The 27,761-nt window shown below is 32.9% G+C and overlaps 1 long non-coding RNA gene and 1 pseudogene across 6 annotated transcripts in view; both read right to left on the bottom strand.

Moving 5' to 3' along the window:
- The window catches only part of LOC128171639 (uncharacterized), a 31,429-nt gene extending 22,398 nt beyond the window's left edge, over window positions 1–9,031 (bottom strand). Inside the window, exons 1-4 of one of the 6 annotated variants that reach the window (XR_008242119.1) lie at window positions 8,799–9,007; window positions 7,914–7,945; window positions 5,220–5,329; window positions 2,895–3,322 (exon numbers count right to left, since the gene is read on the bottom strand). This is a non-coding gene — a long non-coding RNA (uncharacterized LOC128171639). Of the gene's footprint in view, window positions 1–132; window positions 3,323–5,219; window positions 5,330–7,614; window positions 7,670–7,913; window positions 7,946–8,798 lie in introns of all 6 variants that reach the window. The other 5 variants (XR_008242120.1, XR_008242118.1, XR_008242121.1 and 2 more) reach the window with 5 other exon arrangements.
- A 16,245-nt stretch (window positions 9,032–25,276) lies between these two features.
- On the bottom strand, window positions 25,277–26,197 carry LOC128173971 (uncharacterized; annotated as a pseudogene).
- Between the last annotated feature and the right edge of the window lie 1,564 nt (window positions 26,198–27,761).

The raw sequence follows: 27,761 nt of genomic DNA, 5'->3' as shown, positions 1-27,761 counted from the left end.
ACTTTAATATTTCGCTGAAGGTTTCTTTAGACAGTCATTTGAGCGGGATTTTATTTCAGGTCTCTACGTGCTTCACCTGTCAATCAGTTTAAGTATAACAGCACAGGCCACGCCTAGAAAGAATAATCTTACCGTGACCAGGCTACGCTCAGGTCACATTAAGAATTCGTCCCATATGCTTGCAATGTATCAGCCGCGAAGCGGATCAGCTTTGTGTCGATTTTAAGTCTGTTAAAAATAATCTGCAGAAGAAAAACACATTTTTATACATTACAAACCTTTTTGAACATGCATATTCAGTTTAGTCCACAAATTATCCATTTAATGAGTCGTACCAGAGCATTTTGATAAAATATGCGTCGGAATTTCCCTACCATTTTGTCGGAAATCGCACTTGGAATGTCTTGGATTTTATCGTTAACATGGCGACAGCGAATTTTCAAACGTGATTAAAAGTAGCAGCGATTTCGTTGCAAAAACGGTTAATGTGGTAAAATGGGATTATAAAGGAGCAACATTGTAGGTATTTGAGACCAATCATATGAAAATTTAGGCAAGATACAGCGCGATATAATTTTTTTATTTGCTACGAAGCGAGTATATGGGACGAATTCTATCTTTAAACCGGGTCCGTAGGACATCTGTCATTTTAACGATAGAACATTCTCTCTAAGGTCACGCCATGCGCCGCGTGCTACTTTGCTCCTCCTTTATAGCTAGAAGAAAATTATCGAATGAAAACGTTTTAGTTTTATGTTTTCTTAAATCCTTTTTAAAAGAGTGTTCCTATTTGAAATTATTCAACAATATTTCTCTTCCGACTTCATGGTTATAACTGATGTCCTTACGATCAGAGTCTCTTTCCCTCGCTGTGGTATATCTTTGTTACTAGATGAATTCTTAATATATTTGTTTCTTTAAACATTCATTTGTTGATTTCCGTGACTATTGGTTTTCGTTATTCCGTTACATTATACATGTACATGTAACATATTTCTTACGATATTCACACACCTGGATACACACAATAAGTTAATAGCTTTAATTTTAATTGCGATATTTATCATTTTGTTTGACAAGTGTCCGCTCTTCACTGTATGCATGCGATTTAGCTGACGTTTTGCAAATGCTGACTTTCCTGTTTATATTTCATTTACGTTTTTACTTACATACCTGTTGTAAACAGGACACGGAAATCAACAAATGTTTCTATACATGTACTTGTTTTAAAGTCACTAAATATTTCTAATCCATTTACAATTGCTAGATGTATGAAAAATTGCCACGACTTTATTCCGATATTTCTTTAGTTTCCTTTGTCGTTGTCTTGATTTAGGCTAGTTATTATTATTAAAAGCATTTTTTAAAATGTTTATTCATTATGCTTATTGGTTTGCGTTTTTTATTTTTATTTTATTTTATTTTACAAATTGCCGTGTTTTATTCTAAAACAACAACGAGTGTTTTCTAAAGCACTGCAACAATGCGTTTGAATTGTGTAACTGATTGTGCGTGTGTTTGTACTTATAGGTTTTATTTATTAATATACAATCCTCGAAATAAAGAACCAGTGCATAGCTGAAATCAGTACCAGGGATTTAGCGTTATTTATTCATACAAGATCCTGCGACATGAATTAAAACGTTTCGTTCAAAAGGCAGCGCGATCGTGAGATAGGTGCTTAATCGTACAATTTAATCTTTAACTATAAATAAGCAAACCCCGCCGGCGCCTCAATTTGGCGTCATTTGTATTATTGGTTATATAGTACAAAATCGATACCTAGTGTTATCACAGACAAAGACACTGGATGATGTAAATATACCTGAATAGCCCCAAAACCTGAATCCACTCGATTGCAAAATATTGTCACGCGATATGTTAAAGAGCTATTATAATCAATGTTTTGAATATTTTACTAAGGCCCACTCATTTTTTTTCATTTTTGTCTAAAAAACAAATGGCTACAAATCAGAATGATTTTCCGCTCTAATATTTTCTTAATGTATCCCCGTAAAAGAAATGTGTCAGAACTTGAAACTATTTTAACGGTGTCGTCTATTTTACTCGTGTCTGAAAACTTATCAAAATTGATAAAGAATTCATACAATTCATCGTATAAGGAAGGGGCTTCAGATATTAGTTAATGTCTAATGATCAACCAAAATTTCAGCGTCAATCGTAGAATTATAAACAAGACACAGAGCCCACAATTCTGCTAGGTTTGAGTCACTTTTTGTTCACTTTTGTGAGATTATTACATTCAACAAAGTCTAGAACATTCCATTCAGACGAAACGTTCACCGCTTCAATGCGCTTCATTGTATAGTGTGCTTTTAAATGCAAGCTATTAAATATGATGAACGTTGGAATTCAAGTTCATTTGAGGTCAAGTAGAAGGTTTTGAAACATTGCTAGTATATATTTACACTATACGACCATGTTGGCCCCGCTCTATATTCAAATCCCCAAAACCCCGAGGGACTTAAAAATTTAAATCATGACAGGGGGTTTTATAGCTTTACTAATTATGCATTTTCTCTTCAGTGCCAGTAAGAGTAAAGGAGATAATTTTTAAACAGTATACATGCATTTACACTAAATGACCATTTTGCCCCCCACCCCCGAATCATAACCCTTACCCCGGGGGATATGAAAATTTAAGTTTCGGTAGACGGGTCCCTGGTCTACTAAGATACTGAAAACCAACTGCAATAAGTCCAAATAGGTTTTAGGTCACTTGCATCAATCAGGTGACCTAAAAAGTCACTGGATCAGAGTTTGGCTTTTAGATGTATGGGTTATGGCACTGAAGCGGCAAGGGAAATCCCCTCTGACAATGGAATGACATGGCTAGAATTTACAAAAGTATTGGTTTTTGCCTACTGACTCACTTGCAGTATTCTCTAAAAGTTGTGTACTCATGATAGACAATTAGATTCTCCTGCATTGCATCATTTCTCATAGAAGAGGCAGATTTCGCATCCTGAATGTTTTCGAAGAATATTGACGTTTCACTTCACTGTTGTTGGATAGATTATTTACAATTTCTGGTGTTGTTCTTTGTATTCTTGCAATTTCTTGAGCTAATCGTTCGTAGTCATTATTGTAAGCCATTGAATTTGACTTTTTGGCACAATCACTGGGCTGAGTTTTCGCGGATCAGGTTGCGTCAATAAAATAACTAAATATGTATAAATTTATACAATAAATCAAATAAAGCTTGTAAAGTTCTGGCAATCGAACAGCAAAGCATATTTATCCTCATGTGCGAATTGTCCTTCATCAAAAATCCTACATGGTGCCTTGGTCATGGAAACACCTGCAACAGGAGGATAATAGGACTAATGAAAGGTTTGTGATAGAAAAAAAAATCGCTACCTAGACTTCAAAACTGACAAAGAATTTTATTATTATTTCTATCATAACGAAAATACTACAGAAATTGGTTAAAGTGCATTGGCTTGACAGATAACGAATAATTGTTTATATTCATAGAAAAGTGGGTAATTAAGTCCAGGGATGAACCTGTCTGCGCCGGGTCAGAAATTATAAATAAGATGCTACGGCTAACCACGGTGCGACATACCATTAGTATGGACTTGAGTTCATGTACTTATAAGGTTCGGAGATTTGAAATACAATATCTGTGCGTATAAAAAAGGGGGTGCGGGGAAAGCAGCTCTCCATTATTATTCTGGAAGCTGTCTTTTGCCTCCTCTTTTTGTGCAGGTAAGATCATAATTAGATACTTGCGCGTTTTCAATAAAAGTTAACAGAAATGATTTAGTGGGTTCAAGTAAATATAATTTTTTATTTCAGATTTTTTGTAATCAATGTTTATTGTTATTCATTATACATTATATTATATTGTTGAGTTTAAATTGGAATGAATTGTTATATCGGAATAAAATAGTAGTCATCTGGAAGCTGTCTTTTGCCTCCTATTTTTGTACATGGAAAAGGGCCACTTCCCAGGTAGAGGAGGAGATAATTCTGGGTTATATACGTAGCACAGGCAACGCAAAATGTCTGGCCAAGGACGAATAAGGTCCTAGAGGTTGAGCGAAATCATAGTACGATATTTCTATTTAACTCTGCTTTACAAGACACAATTTGCTTAAAAATCTAATTTTATTTTACAATAGTTTACTCGACTCTTCTTGTGAAAAAGGAAAATATACACAACACAGGATATGGAAATAAAGATTACATACGACTCTGCATGTGAATATATAGAACACACAAGACTACATATGCAAATAAAAAACCGCCCGACTCTGCATATACGACGCGGCATATGGAAAATAAAATATTTTACAGTAACTCTGCAAGTGTAATATCAAATGCCATGTACATGTAGGCACATTTTACATCCAAAATTTACATCCCCTTGCATGTTCACTTGCAAAACGTTATGGGTAAGCTTTTGGTTTTCTAGTAAACTTTGATATTTTTGATATACAGACCCAGGCCGAAATGTGCTACTACATGTACACCTCTAAAACGAACCGTACCGTACCGTGCAAGAAAGGAACCATACCGTTCACAAACCGTTCACAAAGCGAACTGTACCCTTCACAAAACAAACCGTCCCGTACAAAAAGTGTGCGAGATAATTTATGCAAGATCCGCCCCAAAACTGCCAAAAACTCCCTACCGCACCGTGCATATGTGTGCAACTTCCATATACGGTTAATTGGAGATAATCGCTGATCAGATAAATTCAATATTTTGCCAGATTTTTTTATAAGAGAATAAATTACACATGCTAAAATTTACCAATGTTATTTTTATTAAAACCGTTACAAAACTGTTTGAATTCAATTACCTATCTCAGACCTTTATCATTTCTTTGGTTTTCAACGAAACTTGCATCGCCGATTTCTTAAACATTGTAAATTTTTAATGTTCATACAATTCGTGGTAACACTATTTTGATTATTTTCATGAAATGTCATAATCATTGTGTACATACTGGACTTTTCATAGCATTAAGTGATTCAAGAGAGAGAGAGAGAGAGAGAGAGAGAGAGAGAGAGAGAGAGAGAGAGAACTTGTGTGTTAATTATCAGGTTTATCTCTGAACTTTAATATTTCGCTGAAGGTTTCTTTAGACAGTCATTTGAGCGGGATTTTATTTCAGGTCTCTACGTGCTTCACCTGTCAATCAGTTTAAGTATAACAGCACAGGCCACGCCTAGAAAGAATAATCTTACCGTGACCAGGCTACGCTCAGGTCACATTAAGAATTCGTCCCATATGCTTGCAATGTATCAGCCGCGAAGCGGATCAGCTTTGTGTCGATTTTAAGTCTGTTAAAAATAATCTGCAGAAGAAAAACACATTTTTATACATTACAAACCTTTTTGAACATGCATATTCAGTTTAGTCCACAAATTATCCATTTAATGAGTCGTACCAGAGCATTTTGATAAAATATGCGTCGGAATTTCCCTACCATTTTGTCGGAAATCGCACTTGGAATGTCTTGGATTTTATCGTTAACATGGCGACAGCGAATTTTCAAACGTGATTAAAAGTAGCAGCGATTTCGTTGCAAAAACGGTTAATGTGGTAAAATGGGATTATAAAGGAGCAACATTGTAGGTATTTGAGACCAATCATATGAAAATTTAGGCAAGATACAGCGCGATATAATTTTTTTATTTGCTACGAAGCGAGTATATGGGACGAATTCTATCTTTAAACCGGGTCCGTAGGACATCTGTCATTTTAATGATAGAACATTCTCTCTAAGGTCACGCCATGCGCCGCGTGCTACTTTGCTCCTCCTTTATAGCTAGAAGAAAATTATCGAATGAAAACGTTTTAGTTTTATGTTTTCTTAAATCCTTTTTAAAAGAGTGTTCCTATTTGAAATTATTCAACAATATTTCTCTTCCGACTTCATGGTTATAACTGATGTCCTTACGATCAGAGTCTCTTTCCCTCGCTGTGGTATATCTTTGTTACTAGATGAATTCTTAATATATTTGTTTCTTTAAACATTCATTTGTTGATTTCCGTGACTATTGGTTTTCGTTATTCCGTTACATTATACATGTACATGTAACATATTTCTTACGATATTCACACACCTGGATACACACAATAAGTTAATAGCTTTAATTTTAATTGCGATATTTATCATTTTGTTTGACAAGTGTCCGCTCTTCACTGTATGCATGCGATTTAGCTGACGTTTTGCAAATGCTGACTTTCCTGTTTATATTTCATTTACGTTTTTACTTACATACCTGTTGTAAACAGGACACGGAAATCAACAAATGTTTCTATACATGTACTTGTTTTAAAGTCACTAAATATTTCTAATCCATTTACAATTGCTAGATGTATGAAAAATTGCCACGACTTTATTCCGATATTTCTTTAGTTTCCTTTGTCGTTGTCTTGATTTAGGCTAGTTATTATTATTAAAAGCATTTTTTAAAATGTTTATTCATTATGCTTATTGGTTTGCGTTTTTTATTTTTATTTTATTTTATTTTACAAATTGCCGTGTTTTATTCTAAAACAACAACGAGTGTTTTCTAAAGCACTGCAACAATGCGTTTGAATTGTGTAACTGATTGTGCGTGTGTTTGTACTTATAGGTTTTATTTATTAATATACAATCCTCGAAATAAAGAACCAGTGCATAGCTGAAATCAGTACCAGGGATCTAGCGTTATTTATTCATACAAGATCCTGCGACATGAATTAAAACGTTTCGTTCAAAAGGCAGCGCGATCGTGAGATAGGTGCTTAATCGTTTTATAATGTTTGAATACATAAAGGGTACGCAGGTTTGTTTCTTTTTTATTAGGGCACTCAGACGACACACTGCTCAACGCGTTATCAGCCGAAGTAACACGGAGAAACACATTTCAAATGACCTTTGTGTTTAGGAATGGATATGTGAAAGGCACACACGCTCTAGTTGCTTTTAAACACAGCACGAAGACCTGGCCTGGCATTTGATATAATCATGTTTACTTTGAAGAGAAAAATTTCCTGCCGTCATTTCGCAAAAGGTTATTTAACGGGGCGGACAAAACATTTTTTGTTGATGGATGAAAACGTAAGCAGCACGACATGTAATTAAGATGCTAGTTTATGTTATCTGCAATGTTTTGACCCCCCAAAAAATGGAAATTGATACTTTTTGTGAACTGAAATATGTTGGACAGTAGATATAATGTTATAATTTGTGTTAGTGAAATTTAAAGAAATGATTTTGATATGATGCTATGCAACTTGAATCAGAAAAAGAAATAATGATAAATATTGAAATCAATATGGATAATTCCTTATTTAAACATAATTTATTGAGTAATCAAATGGATTAGGCAACAGGCAAAGCCTATATTAACCCTCTCCAGAATACAAAGTCAAGAAGTGGTGTTATAAAATAATCATAGAATTTAGAATATAGTATAATTTACCAGTTTACAGAGTGATATATTATTGATATTTTTTGTATACAAGACAAAGGATAATTCGATAATAACAAATAGCTTCCCTCTTGTTATATGATTATAAATTGTAATTTAATTTGTTGTTTAGCATATACATGAACACATTCATTCCTATACATTTATAAGCCATCACCTCATTCATTCATACCGACAGACAGACATAGAATATTGGTGTCATGATCCAGCCCCTTTGAAAGAAACAGTAATTTTAAAAAAAAGAACTAATAAGTAAAAAAAGTCAAAAGCGCTTAGAAGCTATAATATAACTGTGAACATAAGAAACTATTTTACAATTTAAGTTGTATGAAAACTCAGAACTACCACAAAGAATATAATTAATATGAAAAGGTACACTAATGTTATTAAATTGATTAAAAAGTTTAACTCTTTGTTGAATGTATCTTGGACACTTAAGAAAAAACTGTATATAACCTTCAGATTCGGACCCACAGTTTGAACATTGACTATCATCAATTAAAAAATAATCCTTAAATAAATGAGCATTTAAATTGCTAGCTTTATTCCGTGATTGACATAAAATAATATTTTCTTTCCTATTGCCAAAGTGTTTGCAAGTTTTGGGTATATTTTGGTTTTTGAGTTTTGACTTAAAAATAGACAAAGATGATGAATGTTTTATTTCTTCATCAAGATTATTCCATAACTTAATTGTAGACGGAATAAAGCTATTGTAATAAGAAGTAGTCAAGCTAGTGGCAGAGAGTAAAAATTGCCATTAGACCTAAGATTATATGCATGTTCAGTTGGAAAATATGGTTGAATTAAATCTAACAAGTACTGCATAGACACGATGCCTTTGGTAAAAAACAAAAACAAAAATTCAAATTCAAAATGGCCTCCCAGTTTAACGTATCAATATTTAACAATAAATTGCTTTAAAATATCGAAGTTGCCTGAAATGAAATGCGATTTACATCCTTATAAATGTAGACGTTGAAGTTCATTTTTTTGTTCTTTTTGTAAAATATCACAGACAAAGCTTCTATTTCCCTTTGGTTAAACAAACGATATTATTATTAAATCGATAGAATGCCGTTTCAAGATATTTCTAAGAGCTTTTTTCAAAATCAAGAACATAATATATGTAAAAACTCAATATATTCATGAATACCAATAATGAACGCATCCGAGTATTTTAAGTCCCTAGTTGTCCTTTATCAACACTAGCTGTTGACCGACGTACTGTATAGTTCTTAATTTAACCTAAGAAAGTTCTATCATACTTTGTCCATATAATTCAGTAGATCCAAACGAAAGTTAAGAATGGTGTTAAATGTAAGGTGACAATAAACTTACTTGATTTCAGCTTTGTTTTAAGCTGAATCCGTCCTACTCCCCAAAGACCCGTCTACCTCTTGTTTATTAAACCCTTGAACAGATCGGGTAAACTACCCGCTATGGAAAGCATTATTTAACACGTGACAATATTTGTGTCAACCGAATCAATCGCAAAGCATGACGGTCTACTACGTGTTCAAGTTTCAACAGACACACGTGATTTTTGTCTATTTTATACACAATATTAATTGCTTGTCGGGAAAATGTACAACAAAGGTAACAAAGGAAAGATTACGTACCATAGACTTTGTTTCATGCTCACATTGAAAGATACCTGTTGTTTAAGTTCATCAATTGCGGCTTCAATAATCAGTCAATACTGCCGGTCAAAGTATTTTTGCGATGATTCAAAAAATTTCGTTTACCATTTGAAATGATGAACCAGTGCATAGCTGAAATCAGTACAAGGGATTTAGCGTTATTTATTCATACAAGACCCGGCGACATGAATTAAAACTTTTTACCTCAGGAGTAAATAGCAAATTCAAAAATTCAAAAGGCAGCGCGATTGTGAGAAAGGTGCTTAATCGTTTTATTTTGTGTTAATACATAAAGGGTACGCAGGTGTGTTTCCTTTTTATTAGGGCACTCGGATGACACGCTGCTCAACGCGTCTATTCGGTTGTTATCGGACATTCGGTGGACAACAATTTTTGACAGCTGAACAAATTGATGCAAATGATTACCGTGGAGATATAAAAAGAAATTTTTACTGTACAAAAATGTATACGGATTAGAACTAAAGCGCCAGAATATCTTATTAGAGTATATATGAGTCTTGGAAAAACTTTAACTGTGAAATTTGCTATTTTTCACAAGTTTTTGTACAATACAATTTGTTTTATTGAAAAAAAAAACACAGTGTATGAAATATTCAAGTTGAACTGAAATCAACCAAAGTAACACAGGGAAACTAATTTCAAAAGACCTTTGTGTTTAGGAATGGATATGTTAAAGGCACACACGCTCTAGTTGCTTTTTTAACCAGCACAATTAGTTTCCTGGCATTTGATATATGTTTCCGCTGAAGAGAAAAATTTCCTGCCTTAATTTCGCAAATGAATGAGGTTATTTAACGGAATGGACAAAGCATTTTTTTTAGATGGATGAAAACGCAAGCGCGACATGTAAGACGCTAGTTTATGTTATCTGCAATGTTTTGAGCAAAAAAAATGGAAATTGATATTTTCTGTGAACTGAAATATGGTAGACAGTAGATTTAATGTTATGTGTTATAACTTGTGTTAGAGAAATTTAATGATTTTGATATGTTGCTATGCAACTCGAATGAGAAAAAGAAATAATGATAAATATTTAAATCAATATGGATGATTTATTTTCAAATCTAATCAAATTTAAATGCTGACAAAAACTAGAAAATTGTTTTAAGGATAAAGAAATCATGCTTCGAGAATTGTGAGGAGAATAAAAACGGTCAAGAGGGATCAAATCCAATATAGCAAGAAAGGCTTCATGACAGATTTGAACATCCTGACCATATTTAATCACCTCAATACATTCAAAGATTATATAATTATCTTATAAATTTATAAATTTCAAGCAGTTGTACGATTCAGTATTAAAATAATCATTGATGCAAGTATTGGATTATACATTACAAACTGGAAAGGTTGTGTTATCACAGAAAACACACTTGAAAGCGTAAATTTACTAAAATATGTCTTATTCTGCTTAAAAATATAATTATTGATTAAATGAAAAATAAATGTAAAGGAACATAATAATTAGTAGGAAAATTGAATTAAAAACATCTCATGATAGTCTATTCCGATTTAGTCGAAAAAAAACTTTTAACGGCAAATAATTATTATTTAATCCAGCATGGTTTTTAAACATAATTAAAGTGTGCTAATTCCAAAAAAAAAATGCTGTCCATCATGAATATGGCATTAAGTAGCTCAAAATGGCGATTTAAAAATGGCGGACAACCAAGTGTTATATTTTTTTCTTAAATTCTTTTCATTATTGACAAACAGTAATGAAATGATCCAGCTTAGTATTAAATCTAAAGTGTGCTAAGTTTGAAAAAATTTGCTGGCCTTCCCCAAAAAGGTTTAATTAGGTCAACATGGCGATGCAAAATGGCAGATACTCAGATTTTGCTTTCCTTAAAAAAATTTAAACTAGGGAAAACGCATAAAAAACAACAATAATTCAGTCCAGCAAAGTTATTTTTGCAAGTTAATTAAGGCGTGCTTAGTCTAAAAAAATATGCTTGCTATGACAAAAATGGCGTTAATTAGGTCAAAATGACGGTCAAAATGGTCGACAGGCAAATTCTATAATTCTCTTAAGTCTTAAAAATTGAGGTAACAAACGATAATAAATTGGTTCAGCATAGCATTTTATCATAACTAAGGTGTGCTGAGTCAAACAAAATATGTTGATCGCGATAAATAGTTAAAAATGGTGGACAGCCAGTTTCATCATTTTTCGACTCACAGTCTCTTTAATGGAAAAAATAACAATACAAAATCACAAATTTGTCTAGCAAACATATTTATCATAACTAGGTTGTGCCAAGTTTGATGAAATTAGTTAATCTTCATGAAAATGACGTTAATTTTGTCAAAATGGCAATTCAAATTAGTGTTTACTAGAAGCCAAATTTCATTAATCTCTATATAGACTACTAAAGGCGTCTTAAGTGGGAAAATGTGTAAATATCATAATTTCAATACTAATGATGTAACTGACAATCAAATTTGAACACTTGTATAAATAGAAAAAACTCCATCGGCTTTTTATTTGGAAAACAATTTTCTGTTTTCCCTTATTAAGCTACAGAATATAAATATGTTATCTATACAATCTTTTTTTGAATGATAAGATTGATTTGAAATTTGCAAATGGCTTTACCCGGGAAGTAGGCACGTTTACATTCACACATAAAGGTTCTGCAACCTGTGGGGCAGTTGCAAGGTATCAAATCTATGAAAGCGTTAGGCATAAGATCTTAAGGTCATTAGTTCCAGCAACAAACAATATTTTTATCCAATCTCGGCTGGGCATTTTAATATGTGCATGCTTATATATACCTGTCTCCCTATCATTACCTTGGTGTGAGTTTGTTTCATAAGCAACGTAAGGCAAATCCTAAGTTGGGACATATTCTCGGGCTTTGATTTTAGGTAGAAAGAAAATTAAACCTTGTCAGTGGGCAATGTGTCTTAAACTGGTTATCCATATAACTGAATAACTTCTCGAATTCTTCGATTTTCTGGTCAATTGATTACCATATTTATTACTTGTTTCTGTTCACTCATTATGTCGATTTTCTCGATATGCTGTAGAAATAAGAAATTGTGTCACACCATATCAGTGAATTATATGAACCAAGTGCTAATTCAGAGTTCCATAAAAGGGGAACAACATTGACAGGGGTGTTTATCGGCTTTACAGAGGTTCATACATCCATCAGCAAACTTAGTTGTGAGGATATGTTGCAAATTAACACTGGCATGGTCTAGCATAAAAAAGCCTCAACTTTTCCTCTGAATATGGACACGCATTGCTATACTTTCATTTGTCAGCACATTTGGCCAAACACATGTGAACAATTTTGCAAGATGTATTTTTATCTTTAACGAAGACATAGATAGCTTGATTCCTTCTAAAATATTTAAATTGTCCCTAGTGATGTAAAAAGAGTATAATTCTTTGGGTTGCCCAAAACATATTGCGCATACTTATTACTATATATAAAGCTGGACGATATTTGATCTCGGCTCATTTTGAATCACGAGCTTTTCCAGTGTATATGATGATATATTAAACACTGTGCCGGATAATTATGCCAGTGCCAAGGTCGCATTTTTTCACCAACTTAAGATGCAGTTTCGGAAAAATTCATATATACCAAATGGTAGACCATTGTCTAGAGAGTATAAAACCACTTTTGTTTTTGGTGTTTTTCACCTGACAGGTGAGATATTCACCTTTAAAAATTAATACCCCGTAGGAAAATGATAATTCCCATAGGAGAATTGATTCTCCGACAGGAAATATTGCCAATCCTATAGGATTTTTAAAAAGTCCTATAGGAATTGTATTTCCTATAGGAGAATGGTATTTCCTGGAGGAATTTGTAGTTTTCCTATAGGATATTAAGTTTTCCTATCGGATTTTATCAAATCCTATCGGAATTGAAATTCTTGAATTCCGATAGGAAATTTCGAATTACCTATAGGAATATTGTTTTTCCTATGGGAAAAATTGTTTTCCTACAGGAATTTATTTTTGAAAGGTAAATATCTCACCTGACAGGTGAGATACAATGATAACAAAGTTGGTTGTTAACTCTTTAAGCAATGGTCTATCATATGGCATATTTGAATTTTTCGATATATGCAGCTTAGCCGGGTGCAAAAATGCCATCTTGGCACTGGCATAATTATCCGGCACAGTGTTATTAGTTAGATTTATTTGCTTGAAGGGTATGAAAGGAAGAGACATATACTAGAATAGTTCGTTATGCCGCACAGGGCGAAAAACAATCTTTAAGCAAGTCCTTAAAGGGGGATTAAAGGTGGCGTAAAGGTGGCTTAAAGGATATACAATCTTTAAGCCACCTTTAAGTCACCTTTAAGCTGAGCTTATAGGTCCATAATGTCCAAACTTCTTTCAGTCACCTTTAAGCCATCTTTAAGCTACCTTTAAGCATCTTTAAGTGGCATTTACGCTCCCTTTAAGCTGTCTTTAAACCATCTTTAAGTTCACTTTAAGTCAAGTTTGATCAAACAACATATATTAAATGCAAAAGCTCTTTTATAAGGAAGGGAAGGGGTGATCCGAGTGATGATATAATTTCCAAGGAAGGGGGGGGGGGTGTTCAAGGCGGTTTTTGATTGTCGCTCCATTAAACACATACCGCTATCATCAACAACGCTCCGATGGACACAGATTGCCGTTAAAAAATTCTTAATAATTTTTTTTTGTTTCAAAATTATTGTAGGGCTGAGCGCAGTCTCTGTATCATAATTTGCGCATGAAATTATATTTAAGTATGTTTGATTCCTATTATAAATTAATCGGTGAAATCTCTCTCTCTCTCTCTCTCTCTCTCTCTCTCTCAGTGCATCCGGTTTTTAAACAAAATAAAGATAATGAACCAAAACTGCATGATTTAATTTAATAATCGGTTGAAGGTATGTATATTTTATTTCAATTTTAATTATTTCTAGGTCTAATTCTAAATCTGCTAGATACATGTTAAAGATGAAAAGACTCTCAACTGCCTTTGTTATATCGGGCAGGATATTACTGCTTTGTTTGTCTAGACATAGTTTTGTTCGTTTGTGTATATCTAATTAGAGTCTATTGTTTGTCCAACTTAAGAAAACCCCTGGAACTAACACAGAATATACAAGATATACACAACAGTTGTGTCGTGTGCCCAGGTGCACGTTTGTGTATATCTAATTAGAGTCTATTGTTTGTCAAACTTAAGAAAACCACTGGAACTAACACAGAATATACAAGATATACACAACAGGTGTGTCGTGTGCCCAGGTGCAAGTCAGGGTTTCCAAAGGCGTTGAAATCTTAGTATGTACGTGTATACGATAAGTCTAGTGAATAAAAGTTTATTTACATTTGTAATTCATTTCCAAAGTATTATTTCCTAACTCTGGGTTTTAAAAATGTTACGTCTACAAATTAAAGATACATGTATGTAAGAGTAAAATCTAGAGGCTAATTAATTCCTGTACCGGTGATAATAGATAGGGGTTAATTGTTTAAATATATGTGTAAGAGTAAATATGTCACATACCCGGCCTGGTACATCATACAATTGTATGTACAAGTATATGTATAGTATTACATCATTTGGAATTGCCACATGCAGTAAATACGTCACCCGTAATTGGTAATATTCTTTGTTTTAGGATTGATAGTATGCTCATGTATATAATTAAATGTTTAAACATACTGGAACGGTGCCGTGATCATGAAAACCGGGAAAATTGCGTAGAACTAATACGCTAATAGTTTCAATGCATTTAATAAAAGAAAATATGTAAGTTGCCGTGGCGAAGAGGAAGTGAGGTGTTGCTGGTAAACGGAGGGTCCCGTGTTCAATCCTCGTCTGGGGCGTTTTGATAAAAAAAAAATTCATTTTATTTTCTAGAACAAAAACCGTTTTTAATACCTTTTCTATCATTATCATATAGTTAATATATTTTGTTGGTAAATTAAGCACAATATTGAATTAAAAGATTTTTTATGGCTTAAAGGTGGCTTAAAGGTAGCTTAAAGGTGGCTTAAAGGTGGCTTAAAGAAGTTTGGACATTAAAGACCTATAAGTTGTCCTTAAAGGTGGCTTAAAGGTGGCTTAAAGATAGTCTTTAAGCTGCCTTTAAACCATCTTTACGCTTTCTTTAAGTCATCTTTAAGCAATACATATAGCTTAAAGGTGGCTTAAAGATCGTCTTTAAGCTACCTTTAAGCATCTTTAAGCTATCTTTACGGAGAACTTAAAGATGGTCATTTATCCTGTGCCGTACACTGTTCCTAAGTACCTGCTTGTATATCTGTTATTATATAGGCTTATGATATCGATGTCTTTATAGCCTAAAAACATCAGTTTTATAGTGCAGAAATATTTCTCCTCTCTCAAACTTTGCTTTGTAAGCATGAGTTGTATTTCACAAACTTGCAGGTCGAAGAAATCGGTACATACGCAGCATTGTTAAGGCGTCCCGATGCTAAAATACGGCTGGAAAACGATATTATTTGAATCATGGCAAAAATAATTTTACCGGGAGTATTTCTTTAAATCTATGTTACATTTATTGACATCGATGTTCAACATTATATTTGATGCATTTTTGTGACGTCATATGTACTTCGTAATCACGTGACAGGCGAATCCTAATATTGCAAATGATCTAGTTAAGACGCATCGGCGCAGGTGATTAATGACATTAAATCATACATATTCTTAAGAAAAATCCTTTGTTAAGTCATAAACTTTGAAGTTCTTGCTTGGGAAAGAAATAGATATTTCGTTTATAGAAGATATTGTTGAAACATTCCACAAAATCATCAAAATAATGCACATTTTTACTAATCAAAAGCGATTTACAAAAAAATGGGGTAAATCCGTAGGTTTCCGCAGCACGATTCACATTGGTACTTATATTCTCTACCAATTTTACGTAAAATATTCTAAAATTGTGTTGATCTTTCACCTGCGCCAAGCTGGTTTTACATGCATTAAAATTTCTTCATTCAGTTGTTTACACGTAGCAGGGAGAGTCTCCAAACCACTAGTTTATAAATAGTCTTTAACTTAAAACGAAGCTTTAAAACTGCCGATTATTTGATACTGGTTTTTAATATGAATGAATTCTGTACGTCTAGAATTAACTGCAACATCTATATAAAGGAAACATGCGGTATTATACTGGTTTGATATAATTCACTTTTAACGTTAAGATACATTCCCTGAGAACTATCGACAGGAATGCAGATCGTGACGTCAAAGTTAATTATGACGTCATATCGTATGAAGTACAGACAAGTGACTTTCTACATATAGCATCGGGAAGCCTTAACATGCCCGCGTAAAGTATAATTTTAAAACCACCAGAAAGGTTTAGAAACAAGACGGATATTAAAAAGCATGAACACAGAATGTTTAAATAAGATACCGGTATACGCCTTAATAAGACAAAACGGAAAAAATTCACAATTTTTAGTAAAATATGGAACTGTTCTTTTTCTTCGTTAAAGTGTTCCAATCTAATTTTTCATGTGCATATTTGTATCAAGTAATACTTAAACGTTTCATCCCTGTAAACGGCTTTAACAGAGAATTATGAATTCTGGCTGTCTGTCATTTTGAAACGCCATTTTGACCCAAATAATGCCATTTTTGTTTAAGTAAGCATATATCGTCAAACTCAGTATACCCTAATTATGAATACAAAATTTTAGTGGACCAGACTATAATTGTTTTAATGCTTTGTATCTTGTTAAAAAACTAAAATAGAAAGTGATGAAATCCCGTAAAATAGGCCATTTTAAATCGCCATTTTGACCTATTTTACGGGATTTCCGTCATAGCTAGTTTATTTCTTAAGACTCCGCATGTCTTAGTTATATTGATAAACTCTGGTGGACCAAATTAAACTTTTTGGTCCCATGCTTTTCCCCGTTTTAAGAAACTTTAAAGAAAAATATATGAAATCTGACATAAAAAGCATCGCTTTAGTGGAAACCAGCATGATTATTCAGACTTAGCACGTCTTATTTATGATTTTAAAAATCATTTTAAAAAATTTAATTGTTTGTTTCTCGCTTTTTCACCATTTTTCACCAAGAAATTAAAGGGAAAAAATATAAAATCTGGGTGTTTACCGTTATGAATCGCCATTTTTTAAATAGATAATTATGACATTTTGAAATGGCATATTATTTCTTACTATCCACACCTAAGTCAGGATTAAAAACTTAACTGGACTGAATATTCATTGTTTGTCTCACGCTTTATGTCCATTTCAGAAATATAAGACGAATTAACAAAATTTTGTTACCCGCCATTTTAAATCGCCACTTTGACCTAAATAACCACATTTGCGGAAAACCAGCATAATTTGTAAGACTCAGCACACATTGGATATGATGAAATACTATTGTAGATCAATTCATTAGTGTATGTCATTATTTTTTCCCGTTGAAGAGACTTTAAGAGAAAAATTTGAAGATTAGCTCTCCGCCATTTTGAATAGCCATTTTGACCTACTTAATGCCATTTTCATGAAGACCAGCATATTTTTTCAGACTCAGCATACTTAAATTATTATAATAAAAACAATGCTGGACCAAAAAATAATTAAAACGTATTTCCAGAGCTCATTTTAGAAATTAGGCCTAGACTATGTTCGAAATAGTACTATTTTTAATAATTTCGAGAATTTATAATGAGACCGGAACAATTACAAACTCGGCGACTTGTTATCACCAGACATAGTACGGTTCATAAAAAGCGCGTGAAAGGAATTGTTACTCAAAACTAGCAGTATAAACTAAGTACAGTTTACACCCTCTGTTCCTTATAAAGGCGATTTCGTTCGGAAATATTGACATTTTTGTAACAAAATTGATTTTTATAATTTTTATACAAGGTTATGTTATTCAGTACTTCTTAATTATTTTTTTATGTATTTTGACTTATTTTTGATAGCAATTTTTAATTTTTTAATTATATGGCAATGCAGAAGGATGATAAATCCGTCGAGTAATTAAAAAAACATGAACGAATAACTTAACTAGATCTGTTCATGTTACGATATTAGAAAGAGTGCAGATTTATGTTCTTCTGATTACATCGGAAAACGTAACTATTCATTTCAAAGTTTTCATTGTTATTCTCATCGACAAACTTATTATCCAAAAGATGAAAAAAGAAACTAGACTAAACATATTACAGCAAACCAAAAAAACACACAGGATGAATGACCATCTTTAAGTCCTCCTTAAAGATAGCTTAAAGGTGTTTAAAGGTGGCTTAAAGACGATCTTTAAGCCACCTTTAAGCTACCTTTAAGCTATAAGTATTGCTTAAAGGTGGCTTAAAGAAAGCGTAAAGATGGCTTAAAGGCAGCTTAAAGACTATCTTTAAGCCACCTTTAAGCTACCTTTAAGGACAACTGATAGGTCCTTAATGTCCAAACTTCTTTAAGCCACCTTTAAGCTACCTTTAAGCCACCTTTAAGCCATTAAAAAAAACTTAATTCAATATTGTGCTTAATTTCCAACAAAATGTATTAACTTTATGAAAGAAAAGGTATTAAAACGGTTTTTGTTCTAGAAAGAAAAACGAAAAAAAAAACACAAAAAAAAAACCGGCCACGGCGAGAATTGAACCCGGGACCCTTAGTTTACTAGCATCACCACACATCCTCTGCGCCACGGCAACTTACTTAAATATGAGCGTTTTTATATCCTATATATCAGTGGATATTGAATCACTGTATTGAATGTGTTTGCTTGAAAAGATTTTGACAAACCATTCAGTTTGTAACAATCAATTATATCTAATTTATAAATTACATGCATGCATGTATTTAGAATGAAATACGGAACTTGGTCTTCAGTGAACAAAAATATATTATACCTAAATTGAAACCGTTAGGTTCACTATAGTAGGCTTTCTTAGTTAATAAATTTAAACCGAGTAGATATAAAATGAAATCATTTCTTTTATTAAATGCATTGATACTATTAGGGTATTTGTTCAATTTCCCGCAATTTCCCGGTTTTCATGATCGCGGCGACGTTCCAATATGTTTAAATATTTCCATGTATTTGTATGTACATGTACATGATTTTTAAACTATCAATTCCATAACAAACAAAATTACCAATTACCGGTGACGTATTTACTGCATGTGGCAATTGCAAATGACTTGTACATACAATTGTATGATGTGCCAGGCCGGGTATATTTGACATATTTACCCTTATACATATATTTAAATAATCAACCCCTATTTATGATCACGGGTACATTAATTAATTAGCCTCAAGATTTTGCTCTTACATACATGTATCGTTAATTTGTAGACGTAACATCTTTGAAACCCAGAGCTAGGAAATAATACTTTGAAAATGAATTACAAATGTAAATTAACTTTTATTCACTAGACTTATCGTATACTCGTACATACTAAGATTCAACGCCTTTAGAAACCCTGACGTGCACCTGGGCACACGACACACCTGTTGTGTATATCTTGTATATTCTGTGTTAGTTCCAGGGGTTTTCTTAAGTTGGACAAACAATAGACTTTAATTAGATATACACAAACATGCACCTTGGCACACGACACAACTGCTGTGTATATCTTGTATATTCTGTGTTAGTTCCAGGGGTTTTCTTAAGTTGGACAAACAATAGACTCTAATTAGATATACACAAACGAACAAAACTATGTCTATACAAACAAAGCAGTAATATCCTGCCCGATATAACAAAGGCAGTTGAGAGTCTTTTCATCTTTAACATGTATCTAGCAGATCTAGAGTTAGAAATAATGAAAATTGAAAAAAATTACAAACCTTAAACCGATTAACAAATTAAATCATGCATTTTTGGTTCATTATCTTTATTTTGTTTAATAACCGGATGAACTGAGAGAGAGAGAGAGAGAGAGAGAGAGAGAAATTTTTTTTTCACCGATTAATTTATAATAGGAAACAAACATACTTTAATTAGTTTTATGCACATATTAAGATACAGAGACTGCGCTCATACCTACAATAATTTTGAAACCCCCCAAAAATTATAAAGAATTTTATAACGGCAATCTGTGTCCATCAGAGCGGTTCTGATGATAGCGATCTGTGTTTAATGGAGCGACGATTAAAACCGCCTGGAACACCCCCCGCCCCCTCCCCTTCCTTGGAAATTATATTATCACTCGGATGACCCCCTCCCATCTCTATAAAAGAGCTTTTGCATTTAATTTATGTTTTATTGTTCAGCTTGATCAATATTGACTTAAAGGCCACTTAAAGACAGTGTAAAGGCAGTGTAAAGAGAGCGTAAATGCCACTTAAAGATGCTTAAAGGTGGCTTAAAGGAAGCTTAAAGAAGTTTGGACATTAAGGACCTATAAGCACTTGCTTAAAGGTGACTTAATGGCGGCTTAAAGGTTGTATAGCCTTTAAGCTCCTTTAAGTCACCTTTAAGCCACCTTTAAGGACTTGCTTAAAGATGGTTTTTCGCCCTGTGACAAATCCAGTGCAATATTACATTTACGGTCCTATAATTAGTGAACATTTTTATACATTACACAAAACACAGTAATTTCTTCTATATATGGAGCGAAAAAATTCAAACATTTATTTACTTAAATGATTTTCTGAATAATTGTACTTAAAATTACTTAACAGCATTCAAGTAAACAAAAATATTCGTAAAATTTGTTATGGCATTGTGTATAATTAAACCAACCAAAACATATTTGGGAAAAAAAATTGAAGCGGAGAGTGCGGCTTTTAATAGAACATTCTTTACGCAAATGAAGAATAGAGAACAATTATATATTTGACCTTTCTCTCACATGGTTAAAAGACACCCCCCCCCCCTGAAAAAAAGGGGGAGGGGGCGTTTGTATCTGCATAGCGAGCGCAAATTGGAAATATCAATATTTCTGCTGCATCAAAACCATCAGGAGATAATTTCTACGGAAGGTTCTTTTTACAGAAACAGACAAATCTTTGTGTTGAATAAAATTTGATTTTTTTTAATTGAAACTTTTTTACCCTATATTTTTATCATCTGTCACCGAAACCCCTGTAAATGTAAAACACAAATGGGAAGAGAGACTGTCTATAGATATTGTAGAAAACGAATTGGAACAATATTTTACGATTCCTCATAATGTCACAATGAACACAAAATTGATAAGTTTCCAATTCCAAATTTTACTTAGAATTCTCTGCACTAACTCTCGTTTATTTATATCCAAAATATTAGATACTGAAATGTGTTTATTTTGCCATGAAACTAAGGAGTCAACAAGTCATCTTTTTTATGGTTGTCTGCATGCACGAAACATATGGATTACAATACAGGAAAAACTAAAGAACTTGTGCAATATTGATGTATGTTTTAATGAACAAACAGAAATTTTTGGAAGTAACCATGCTGTATTATATAGAGCCCTTAATCTATTGATATTGTTAGCAAAAAGGTTTATTTATATCAACAGATGGAAGTATATTTTATCCTTTACAAAATCACTGTTCGAATACATTAAATACTTAAGATATGTTGACATCTACTCTTCCCATTCATTGAACAAACGAAAAGAAAATGATGTCAAGGATAATTGGCGGATCATCTCAAAAATAATAGTTACTTGAGTATCCAATTTTATTCATCTTTTTATGTTACGATTGTACATATTTTTATAGCTCCCCAAAAAGTGCTAGTTTTTATGGGGTTTTGTTGTTTTTTTGTTTTTTTTTTTTGGGGGGGGGGTGGGGGTTGGGGGGTTGTTTGATTTATTTTTTTAAGTTTTCTATTTCTATGTACACAGGAAGGTACTGGCTCAAGATCTCTTTAAAATTTGACGATTTCAATTATTGTGTATAATGTTCATAAAACTTAGTGACACAAAATTAAACCAAAAAAAAAACATAACATTACAGTACGATTAGTGTATACGGAGACCTATTATTGAAATATGTTTCCACTGAAGATAAAACTTTCCTGTCGTTATTTCGCAAATTAACGAAGCTATTGACCTGTACGGACAAAAACAATCAGAAGAATGTAAGCGCAAGTGCGATATGTAAGACACTAGTTTATACCGACTGCAAATGTTTGATCAAAAACTTTGAAATTGATATTTTTGTGACCTGAAATATGGTGGGCAGTAGATAGTATGTGTTATAGTTTGTGTTACCGTTCAGAGAGTTTCAAATAAAATTATAATGTGACTTTCTGCAATCTTCTTCAGTAAAATGAAAACTGATAAATATTTAATATATAATTCAATATGAATAATAAATGATTAAATTCAATCCAATTAAAATGCTGACAAAACTAGAACATTTTTTATAAGGAATAAGTAATCATACATTGACCATTATGAGGAGATCAAGTACGGTCTATGATGATCAAATCGAATAAAGCAAGAAAGCCTTTATAATAGATTTGAATTCCCCAACCATATTTGATTTTAATCATTACATTCAAAGATTGAATAATTATTTAGTTGACTTAAAACATTTCTACCAATTGTCCGGTTAAGTATTAAAGGGGCATGGTCACGATTTTGGTCAACAATTATTTTTCCGATTGGAATAATTACAATGTTTCAGTGAGGCATTCTTAATAAGCAAACAAAATGTGAGTGTCGTTTGTTAAGTTTTAAGCGAGTAGCATAGCTTACAATGTACAAAGCTTTTGTTTATATTTTGAATTTTGAAGTGAAAATTTAAAATTTAGACTTAAAATATATATGTGTTAAACGTTAAGAACTGTTTATCTATGTTTAAAATGAATAAGAAGATAGAAAAATCAGATTTAAAAAGGTTTTTATTTGGTAAATTGAACTTATGTAAACAAAAACAGAGCACGAGCCTTGTTTACATAATACAGATTTGTGAGCTCTGTAACTTGCTGAAAACTTAAAAACTGACCCTCAAATTTCATTTGATCATTAGAAATGCATTTCTAAAGCATTATAAATATTGATTTAAAAAAATAGAATTTGACGAAAATTGTTACTGCCCCTTAAAAATAATCATTGATAAAAAACATTGGACTATACATGTACATTACAAAATCCATTGGTAGTGTTATCACAGACAAAGACACTTGAAAATGTAAATTTATTGACATATGTCTTATTTTGCTTAAATATTTAAATATTGATTTGATTAAAAATAAATTTAAACGAACATTATTATTATTATTATTATTATTATTATTATTATGAGGAAAATTAAAGAGAAAAGCATCACACTTTCAATAGGTGTGTACATTAATATATTGAAATAATTTCGAGAATTAGAAATGAGAAAAGGTACAATTACAAACCCGGGGACTTCCTATAACCATATACACAGTTAGGATTATGAATGGCGTGTTGATTAAATTGCTACTAAAATGGCTTTATGAACTTCGTAAAATTCACAAACCCTGTTAAGTTTAAAGGTTACTTTGTTGAATAATGGATGTTCTTATTTACGACGTTGCTGTAATATTTTAAAAACAGTTTTGTAATCCTGTATTCGTTAAATTGAAGGAGGCTGTTGTCGTTAGCGCTTTCAGATATCTGCCCTAACCTCGTTCCTAAAAGCAATGAAAATGCAATGTACTCTAGCTCGATTTTTTGCCTAAATGGGTCCGGCCTTGTAAAAAAAATCGTTCACCGATTATTTTCTTAACATGTCTAGTGCACCGATATTGCGGTGCCGGAAGGGGGCGTGTGTTGTCTGCTTTACTCTCGTATTTTTTGTTTAACGTAAGCATTTTCTTTGTGTTTCTATCCGTTTACACCCTGGAAGGTTTTTCATCAGATTTGTTTGCGAACCATACAAGTTTGTATCCCGCTGAACTTTTAAAACATTGTTTTCAATTCATTATATTATTGTGTGAGAAAGTTAAATTGCCTATTATTATCAACATACATGTACCCGAACAATCATGATTTTTTGAGGATTCAATGTACACTGAGGGACACTACACTATTTTGAATTATTTCAAATTAGTAAAATATGAATTGCTAGATTCACGTAACAGTGATAGCGAAATGAACCAATTTCACATGACTGGTAACATAAAAAGCCAGTCGTTTTGCACCTAAAACTTTTTTTATCCATTACTGATAATGTTCTAAATTAATGATAATAAAATCACCTTCATCAATATCAACCACTTGACCTCTCCATCTTTATAAAGTAAATCTACAAAGAAAAGATTTATTTATCCCAAGTATAATTACAAATAAATAAGAAGACAATATATGATTTTGTAATAATCACCTTTATAATTTTAATATCAAATTTAGAATATTTGATCCTTTCTTCCAAAAATCATTTAACAACCAAAATAATTATATTAACATAACTCATTAACATTTATGTAAGTTGTAAAGAAGAAAAACAATTCTAGTTGTTGGAAACCGCCAGAAAACTCAAAAAAGCAAAAAAATACAAAGTACATTTTGAAAGGGAGGGGTGAAGGTGGTTAAATGGCTTTGAAAATTTCCAAAGAATGTAAACTGACCGGCGTCCAGTGAAAAAGAGATTACACGCGCTATTGAAACGATGCACCCACAATTTTCCAGCGACAATTATTTTCATGCTACGAGATCGTTTTTCGAAGCCATACATGAATATGCAAAAGAATTTAATGCTGCACGAGAGATAACTTTTACAAACTAGAAAATAATATTCATTAGGGACATTAGAAATCTTTATTATTTTTTTTTATATAAATAACTGATTATGTGCCAAATTAACGATTACAAAATCATCTTCATCAATACTAACCACCTTATCCCCCATTATGTATAAAGTTAATCTACAGAGAAAATATTTTTGTTGCACTCTGTCACTGTTGTGACATTATTTTTTATCCCAAATAAAATTACAAATAAAACTAGATAACAATAGATGATTTTATGTAATAATAGGAGGTTAGAAATTGGAGGATTCCGAAATGGCCCCCAACCCGTCCTAATTTTACTTCATTTACTATTTTTCTTGAAGCTCGTTGTGATGTTCACATGCCAATATCACATTTCGGATTGAATATAAATTCTTGGCCCCTTGTAATATAATTGAAAACCCCATGAAAATCCTAATAATAATTTTTTGCAGTCTTAGTTGAGTATTTGGATAACATTGACAAATACTTGTCTAGTGCAGGGAGTTTCATAGGCGTTTTACCGAGGCCGCAAACCTTGTGGGTTTGTAATTCTGAAACGTGGGCGCTGGTTATTAGAGTTCTGTGGTCCCCTGAAATGCGATTGCTGTGTCGTACGTTGAATGCTAGTATATTATGTTTGGACTCTGGGGACACGACAACTATGCATGAGGTTTGTTTGTGCAAGAGTATAGTGAAGCATGGCAAGCTGGCCACTGCAACGTTAACAACTATGAGTATACGTGCACGGAAGTTTTTTGCAAGATCTTTTGAAATTGAGGTTGTAACACTTGTCTATTAATGTGGCTCTATGCATGGTTTTAGAAGCATTAAAGGTTGACTTTTGTGTCATGTACATTGACCAGACCTCGGAATCCTCTTCTCCCCATGATGATACTGGATTATGAGCCTAACCTGCAATGAACATCATTTTTTCCCATCCTACTGGTCCTAATACACTGCAAGTATTTCAAAAGCTCTATGGGTTAAGTAGGATGACCACTTAGATAAATCTTAGCAACAGACCACTGACTTATGGTGTCAACCTTTTGGGGGGTTACCATCCTTGGATATCATTTCCCCATATTATATACGATGTATTTCTTTTCATTCCCACCAGGTTTAGGAGGCAAAAGAGATGTTAGATCAATACACTGCCCTGCTATATTTTTGGTTTTATGTTTTATTGCATTGCTAACGTGCATACCAAGCAATTTGTGGACTGATGTAACGGCTATCGGAATATCGTCTGTGCATATGGCATTTGAAGATGATGCTGTTGACTTGATGGTTGTTTCCCCTCCGAAGTGGTTTGCACCGATTCAGAAGGGCTACCATCCATTACACCAAAAAGCCGCTGCTCCTTGGTCTTTGCCTTTTGACTATTTTTGCTTCCTCTTGTCGTCTCAATTCATATCCGTTTGGACTGTCTTGGTGGCATTTCAATCATGCAGTTGATGATACGCAATATTATAAATAAACGTATTTCTTTAAAAAATGTTTGTTAGTTTATCTTCTTATCTCAGAAAAATATCGGAATAGGCATTAACAAGTTGCCCTAGAACACATTATGAAAAATTAACTGGCCTTGTGTAGCTTTTAAAAGCGTCCGATTTCCATCGACCTAAACGTTTAATTTTGCTGTCACTCATACCAACATCAGCAGACAGAGAGGACAGTCCTATCCTTAAAAAATGACTAGTAATTCTACTGATATCCTATTTTGCAATTGATACATGTAATTTTCATACTTGCTTCTGGAATATTTAGTACATAGCAATAAAGTGGCCCCTTTTGTACTCCTCTTAATCTCATGTAGTAACGGGGGCAACGAATTGAACTATAGTTTTTGTTACTTGTCGGATGAATTTTAAAATGGTTTGCCATCATGATGCTTATGTGTAATAAATTTGATAGTGATCCTCGCGTGCTCCATATTAATCTAATAAAAAAGATACAACCTTTCCGCCTGGCGTCACTTTTCCCACTCTCAAAAATCAATAAAAGGCCATTGTAAATATTGCTTTGAACATGGCTGATTCAAATGTATTAAAAACTGTAACTGATAATATATAATGACTGAGTTGTGCAAAATATGCCTACGGGTTGAGCACAACAATTTTTGTATCAGAAAAGATGAACATGATCCTTAAGGTTGTAAAGTTTATGAATGTAACTAACAACAGAAAAGCAAGCTATAACGGTTGTTGCCACATAGTCCCTGGAAAACAGGTATGCAATATAATTTACCAATACCTGTTGCTTAACTGGAACCTGAACCAAGAAAACTCATATTTTCTGCGAAATCGTAATAAACAGTCCATACGTGGGAGTAAGAAGTAGTAGAGCAATTTGTAAGGCTTGCATTCTGTTTGTTGCCTTTTCATTCGGAAATGGCAGAGGTACTATTGGAGGTATGAAAGGCTCGCATCTCGTAATTCTGTTTGTTGCCTCTTAATTCGAAAATGGCAGAGGTACTGTTGGAGGTATGACTGGATTTATGTTGGCTCATGGTGACAGTAGTAAAAAAACTGATTTGCCTTCAAACGAGAAAGACAAATGTTGTGCTTTAAAATATATATTAAAATTAAGGAATGTCTAGATCAATGTTCTTACAAGAAACATGAAATATCTGTTCATAGAAGTTTGCTTATTTATAACATTTATAACATGAATCAATGATTGATTGATTTTCTGTGTAAAATGAAACTAAGATTGCACAAAATAGAACAAACCATCAATTCCTCTAAACAAAACTGAGATATTGGGAGAGTTCGATCATTAACTATAGTTAAACCACGGTCAAAAGGAAAACTTACGGTGTGCATGTCTGTGTTCGAACGCACATTGGTCGACCTGTGGTTAAATTTAACACCTTGCATCTTATATTAATCAACAAAAGCAATATTTATTTTAGGTTTTGCTTACGTCCGTCATATTTAAACTACCTTGTCCAGAGTCAGACTAGAGTTTCTCTGTTGGTTTGACTAATGTTTCACTTTAGT

Source organism: Crassostrea angulata, chromosome 2 (genome assembly GCF_025612915.1).
Source record: "Crassostrea angulata isolate pt1a10 chromosome 2, ASM2561291v2, whole genome shotgun sequence".
In the NCBI taxonomy this organism is placed as follows: Eukaryota; Metazoa; Mollusca; class Bivalvia; order Ostreida; family Ostreidae; genus Magallana; species Magallana angulata.
This window is presented reverse-complemented; position numbering and strand designations above follow the sequence as displayed.